Here is a 6,868-nt window from a genome sequence, read left to right on the forward strand (position 1 = left end):
AACACCCTTTCCAGTTCATGGCTCATTGTCATTTGGGGTTTGAACTCATAACTCAATCTCCATTAATGGCCTCTAACATGATGCTGAAAACAGTTTTCAGCTGAGATTTCTCTTGGTGGTACAGAGATGTGGATGTTGAATGTCCTTGTATGCTTTTATCTCCTTGAACAGTCCTGAGTTTGCACAATTCCTTAGGGCAGTGCACTCTGCTGCTGTTGCTGTAGTTGTCAATAGATATTAGGACATTTCTCTTCATTTCATGTATTTTTTCTCCTAGCCTGGCTGAATTTTGATGCCTTAGAAACTAATCACAGGACTTCTAGTCTAGGATCTCTGCTGTCACAAATAGAAGAATCCTTACCTTTATAGACACATAACAATGAGAGATAGATGATTGATTGATGATGAGTAGGTAGGTAGATTGGTAAATAGATAGACAGACAGACATATAGAGATGATAGATGGATAGGTAGATAGATAGATAGATAGATAAATAGATAGATAGATAGATAGATAGACAGACAGACAGATAGATAGATAGATAGATAGATAGATAGATGATAGATACATAGATACATAGATGATAGATACATAGATACATAGATGATAGATAGATAGTATAGCTGGAGTTTTCTCCAGTCCTGCTCAGGCCCGCAGTTGCGCAGACCCAAATTATTATATAATTATATTATTTATAAACTCTTTGGCCATTAGCTCAGGACTACCACTGACTAGCTCTTACACTTAAACTCAGCCCATTTCTGTTAATCTATATGTTGCCATGTGTTCTGTGGCTTTGCCTGTGTGCCTGTTACATGCTGCTCCCTCGACGGCAGGCTGGCATCTCTTCCCTCAGCCTTCCTCTTCCTAGCATTCTCCTCTCTCTTTGTCCTGCCTATACTATACTTCCTACCTGGCTACTGGCCAATTAGTGTTTTAGTTATCAATCAAATCAGAGCAACACCTTCACAGCATACAGAGTGATATCTGTACAGCAAGATAGATAGGTAGATAGATAAATGATAGATAGATAGATAGATAGGTAGATAAGAAAACACCATCACCAACCACCCACAAATTAAATAAAGCAAAATTAAAATGACACATGATAATTAGTAAGGGGAGTAGAAACTACTGGTTGCTGGATTTTGAGTCAGAGGAGAATAAGACTGGCATTTGTCGTCTTCAGGAAAGCAGAAACTGAAGGTGACTGTGACATATCAGTAGATACTATGTCTCAAGTGACTTATATGATGGTGCCAAATATAATTAATTTTGTATTCTAGTCCTAAATAAGGACAAGTGGCTTAACCTAACTGAAATTAGAAACAGGTCTGCTGGTCACTACAATGGAAAGATTAAGATTTTGCTAATGAAATTGAGGTGTGGAAATCCATTACTACATACCTCAGAAATTAATTCATAGAAGATCTGAATAATAAAAATTGACTAGTGTTAAAATGAGAACTAGAGATCCAAGATGGCGGCCAGCAGGAGGCTGATGAAGGAGCTTGAAGAGATCCACAAATGTGGAATGAAAAACTTCCATAACGTCCAGGTGGATGAAGCTAGTTTATTGACTTGGCAAGGGCTTATTGGTCCTGACAATCCTCTATACAACAAGGGGGCCTTTAGAATTGAAATCAACTTTCCAGCAGAGTATCCATTCAAACCACCCAAAATCACATTTAAAAACCAAGATCTACCACCCTAATATTGATGAGAAGCGGCAGGTCTGTCTGCCAGTAATTAGTGCTGAAAACTGGAAGCCAGCCAACAAGACCGACCAAGTAATCCAGTTCCTCATAGCACTGGTGAACGACCACCAGCCTGAGCACCCACTCCGGGCTGACCTAGCTGAAGAATACACTAAGAACCATAAAAAATTCTGTAAGAATGCTGAAGAGTTTACAAAGAAATATGGGGGAAAGTGACCTGTGGACTAAAATTGGCCATAAATGATTCCAGCAAGTTTGAGCAGAGACTGGAGCAGTACTCAGATACCCCGCACAGCAGGACTCTGTGGAAAATTGACACGGGCCACCACCTGGCGTCCACTTGTGGCAATTACTAATTTTCTACAGTTTTCTTAATCAAAAGTGGTCTAGGTAACCTGTAAAAAAGGATTAAAAAATTCACATGTTCTAAAAAAAATGAGAAATAAACAGCATTGTGAAATATATAGTAAAATTAGGACCCATGTACACCATTGGTGGACATGCAAAAAGCATTGCTGTGACAAGTATCAGGGAAGCTTCTCTTAGAAAATGAAAATAGAAACTAGCAGTCATTTCTTGATCTGATCCAAAAGTCCATTTCTTGATGTGTAGTCAAAATAATGGAAGATGAGACTTAGCCTTTCTTGTCTGTGTTTAAAGCAGCATTATTTGGCTGAAAGACATTTAAGGAATTGCTCAACATCCTTAGTCATCAGGGAAATGCAAATCAAAACAACTCTGAGATTCCATCTTACACCTGTCAGAATGGCTAAGATCAAAAACACTGAAGACAGCTTATGTTGGAGAGGATATGCAGCAAGGGGAACATTCCTCCACTTAGGTGGTAATGCAAACTTGTACAACCACTTTGGAAATCAGTATGGTGGTTTCTCAGAAAATTGGGAATAAGTCTTCCTCAAGACCCAGTTATACCACTCTTGGGCATATACCCAAGGAATGCTCAATCTTACCACAAGGACACATGCTCAACTATGTTCATAGCAGCATTATTCGTAATAACAAGAACCTGGAAACAACATAGATGCCCCTCAACTGAAGAATGGATAAAGAAAATATGGCACGTATACACAATGGAGTACTACTCAGCGATAAAAAACAATGATATCATGAAATTTGCAGGCAAGTGGATAGATCTAGAAAATATCATCTTAAGTGAGGTAAACCAGACTCAGAAGGACAAACATAGTATGTACTCACTCATATGTGGATACTAAATGGGAGGGAAGAGATGGCCAGACTGCAGCCCACAACTCCAGAGAGGCTAGCTAACAGGAAAAGACCCTAGGAGGGACACATGGATGATCCTATGAAGGAGAAGTGGATGAAGTCTACATGAGTGGACTGGGTGTGTGTGTGGGGGGTGGCAGAGGGCAAGGAGTGGGGAATGAGAACGTAGGGAAATGGGAGTGTAAAGCTGGAACAGGGACAGAGTGGGAAAGCAGGGAGGAAGATACCATGATAGATGAGGACATCATGGGAATAGGAAGAGGCAGGATACTGGGGAGGCTCTCAGGAATCCACAAGGTTGACCCCACCTTGGTCTGCTAGCAGTGGTCCAGAGGGTGACCAGCCTAGCAAATAACCTAGCTGTCATCGTAGAGCCTTTGTCCAGTGACAGATGGAGGCAGATACAGAGAATCACGGCCAGGAACCAGGCTGAGCTCCGGGAATCCAACTGATGAGAGAGAGGAGATACTGCAGGTGAGGGACATCGAGATCATGATGGGAGGATGTGAAGAGATGACCGGCCACACTAGTGGAAACCCGTGAACTGTGGACTGGTGGCTGTGGAGCCCCCATGGTACTGGACTAGGCCCTCTGGACACAGAAGACAGTTGTTTGGCTCAAACTGTTTGGGGGGCACCCAGTCAGGAGGATCGGGATCTGTCCCTGGTGCATGGGGAGGCTTCTGGGAATCTGGTGCCTGTGGTGTGACACCTTGCACAGCCTTGGTGTAGTAGGAAGGGGCTTGGACCTGCCTAGGCTCAGTGTGCTGGGCTCTGCTGACTCCCCATGGGAGTCCTCGATTTGGGAGATGTGGGGATGTGGCATGGCTTGGGAAGAGGGCTTGGGGGTGTGAGGAGGGGGGGTCTGTGGATAGCATGAGGAGTGAGTAGAAAGTTTCTTAATAAAGAAAAAAAAATTAATTAAAAAAAATAAAGCAGCATTATTCCTAACAGTGACCCTAGTGGAGACTCTTAGTAATGGAGGACACAGAGCCTGAACTGGCCATCTTCTAGAATCAGGCAAGGTTTCTAATGGAAAGAGTGGGACACCAACCCAGCCACAAAAACCTCAACCTACTGTTTGTCCTGTCTGCAAGATGTGCTGGTAGCACAGAACATGTGGGAGAGGCAAACCAATGACTGACCCAAATTGAGGCCCACACCATGAAAGGAAGCCCACCCTTGATACTGCCTGGAGTACCAGGAACCGGAGGCTGAATAGTTCAGAGTCCTAGGACAGAAACAAACAGGACTGACCAAAAAAGTCAATGAAACTGTTTCTAATGCTATTCTACGATACTCATAAATTGTTGCCTAGCCTAATCATCATCAAAGAGCCTTCATCTGATAGGAGCAGATGCAGAGACCCACAGTCAAACATTAGGCAGGGTTCGGGAACCCTGTGGAGGAGGGAGAGGAAGGATTGGAGGAACCAAAGGGTTCAAGGATATCATGAGAACGTGGCCCACAGAATCAACTAAGCAGGCCTCATAGGGGTTCACAGAAATTGTAGCAACAAGCATGGAGCCTGTATGGGTCTGAGCTAGGTACTCTGTATATGTGTTATGGTTGTGTAGTTTGGACTTCTTATGGGACTCCTAACAGAGAGAGTGGGGGTGTCTCTGACTCTTTGGCCTGCTCTTGGGACCTCATTGGATTGCCTTGTCCAGCCTTGATATGAGGGTTTGTGCCTAGTCTTATTGTAACTTGTAATGTGGTTTGGTTGATATCCCTGGGAGGCCTGATCTTTTTTGAGGGGAAACAGGGGAGCAATGGATCTGGAGGGAGAGAGGAGGGAGGGTGGTGGGGGACTGGGAGGAGTGGAAGGAGGGGGAAATGTGGTCGGGATGTAATATATGAGAGAAGAATAAGTGAAAATAAGTAAGTAAATAAAAAACATTAAGAAATCCAAACTCCATTGAATGATGGATGGAGGAAAAAAAAACATATGCATGTAAAATGGAAGATTATTCAACAAGCCGAGGCAGAAAATTCTTAACCCATGAAGCAACTTGAAAGAACTTTCATGCAAAGTTCAATAAGACTGTCAGAAAGGGTAAACATGTTGTGTTCTCACTTACAAAAGACATTAGGGAAGCAGTTAAATTAATAAAAACGGAATGTGGACAAGTGATTATTAGAATCTTGGACACAAAAGAATGGAAAATTGTTGATTAGTGAGTACAGAATTTCGAGTTGAGAAAATGAAAATAGTCATGTGTATGTATTGTGGTAATGGTCTCACAGAATTTTAGTTGCATTTAATACCCTAACCCAACTACACATTGACTCAGAAAATGGTGAATTTATGTTATGTGAATTATTCCACAATTAGTAAATTGTGGTAAAACATAAGATAATTAAATTTTCAATAGAATTCAACTTTCATTCTTCTTCTCTGAAACTTCATTCATTACTACAGATTAGATTTTTTAAAACAAGTTCACATTTCTTACTCTATCAAGTGGGGGCTTATGTTTTGAATATAGTTTCAAACAGTAATCAAAGGAATACTTGGTATATTTTCTAAGAATCAGAATTATTTTCTTATACAAACACTAGTAAAATGTGCATTACAGAATGAAACGCTCTTATTTTCACCCCATCTCTGCAGTGAAAATCCACTACCAATTAAAGAAACATGGTTCTGAATAGTCCTGTACACAACAGACATGTACACACACACTCATCACACATGTGAACACACACACACACATGCCTCACCACTCAGCACACATATATGCCACATATGCACACATACCACACATAAATCACATACCATTCACACATATCATAACACACACCTTATACACACATACCACACATGTGTGCATGCATGTGACACAAATGCATGCACACCTTTGTCAACATACCTACATATGAAAAGGAAATGTTTTCCTCTCCTACAAAACTTAAGCAGAGTAACTCTCCCCAATGCAACAGAATTACATAGAAATAAAAGAAAACTGTTTGAAAGTCTCTTTGGTGAATGATGGCATACAATATACAATCTGTGTGGTGCCAATGGGGAGTGCAGAGCTATTTAAGGCTTCTCTACTGGGAGATACTTTCTGGTGTTTATTCTGTGTATATGGATCCCCACTGAGTGCTCGTCCTTCACACAGCTTTTCCCTTCTGGGGTGATAGATGTTTCCTTTCTCAGCAGAGATGCAGGAGAACTGTACTATGCCTTTGACATTTCCCCTCCCAGGGCCTCTCAATGCTCAAGTGGTTAAAATACAGCTCATTTTATTAATCTTTCTCCTCTCCCTATTATACCTGCCACTGTAGAGACCGGCTTTCCTGGATTTATCTTCTTATATTCTCAATATTCTCTTCGGTACCGGCAATTAATTTGCTTTGGGCCTCAAATTTCCCATCAAAATTTACCCGTAATTTTTTCTTAGTTTTTGAGGGACCATGTTAGCTTAGGTCTAGGTGGAAACCAAGGACAGTCTGTTACTCTGACAAAGAGTCCTGTTCTGTGTTTTCCATCACAACAGATGCAGGACTTAAAGTCTTGTTTGCAGGTTGTAAATATCAAAAGCACACATTTTTAAATACAACATATTTCCCGACTTTCATCTGGCAATGGTGGCCTGGCCTGATTTTTACTTAATTATTTACACCTGGGTATGATGATAGTATCCTTTGGCACTATTCCCATTTCCAGAAATCCCTTTGTAAATAAATACACAAAATAATAAACAAGAGGAGAGAGAAATGGGAGAAAAAAATTAAGAGACAGCATGGTGTGAGAGTTGAGTGGGGGAGGGGAGACCTACGTGTATGTAAGTGCCCAACCTGCGAAGGTAGCACGCAAGATCCTAGGTGCCCCTTGCAAAGGCATCTTCTAGCCCGACATTAGATACCCGCCACAAAGAAGGCAAGCTGAGCCACTTG

At 41.6% G+C, this 6,868-nt stretch overlaps 1 pseudogene; it reads left to right on the forward strand.

Annotated features, from left to right (window-relative positions):
- Nucleotides 1-1,480: 1,480 nt before the first annotated feature.
- LOC128118155 (ubiquitin-conjugating enzyme E2 L3-like) lies at nt 1,481-1,946 on the forward strand (annotated as a pseudogene).
- Nucleotides 1,947-6,868: the final 4,922 nt, after the last annotated feature.

The sequence above is a fragment of the Peromyscus californicus genome, unplaced genomic scaffold (assembly GCF_007827085.1).
Source record: "Peromyscus californicus insignis strain IS unplaced genomic scaffold, ASM782708v3 Scaffold_22__1_contigs__length_63687245, whole genome shotgun sequence".
Classification (NCBI taxonomy): domain Eukaryota; kingdom Metazoa; phylum Chordata; class Mammalia; order Rodentia; family Cricetidae; genus Peromyscus; species Peromyscus californicus.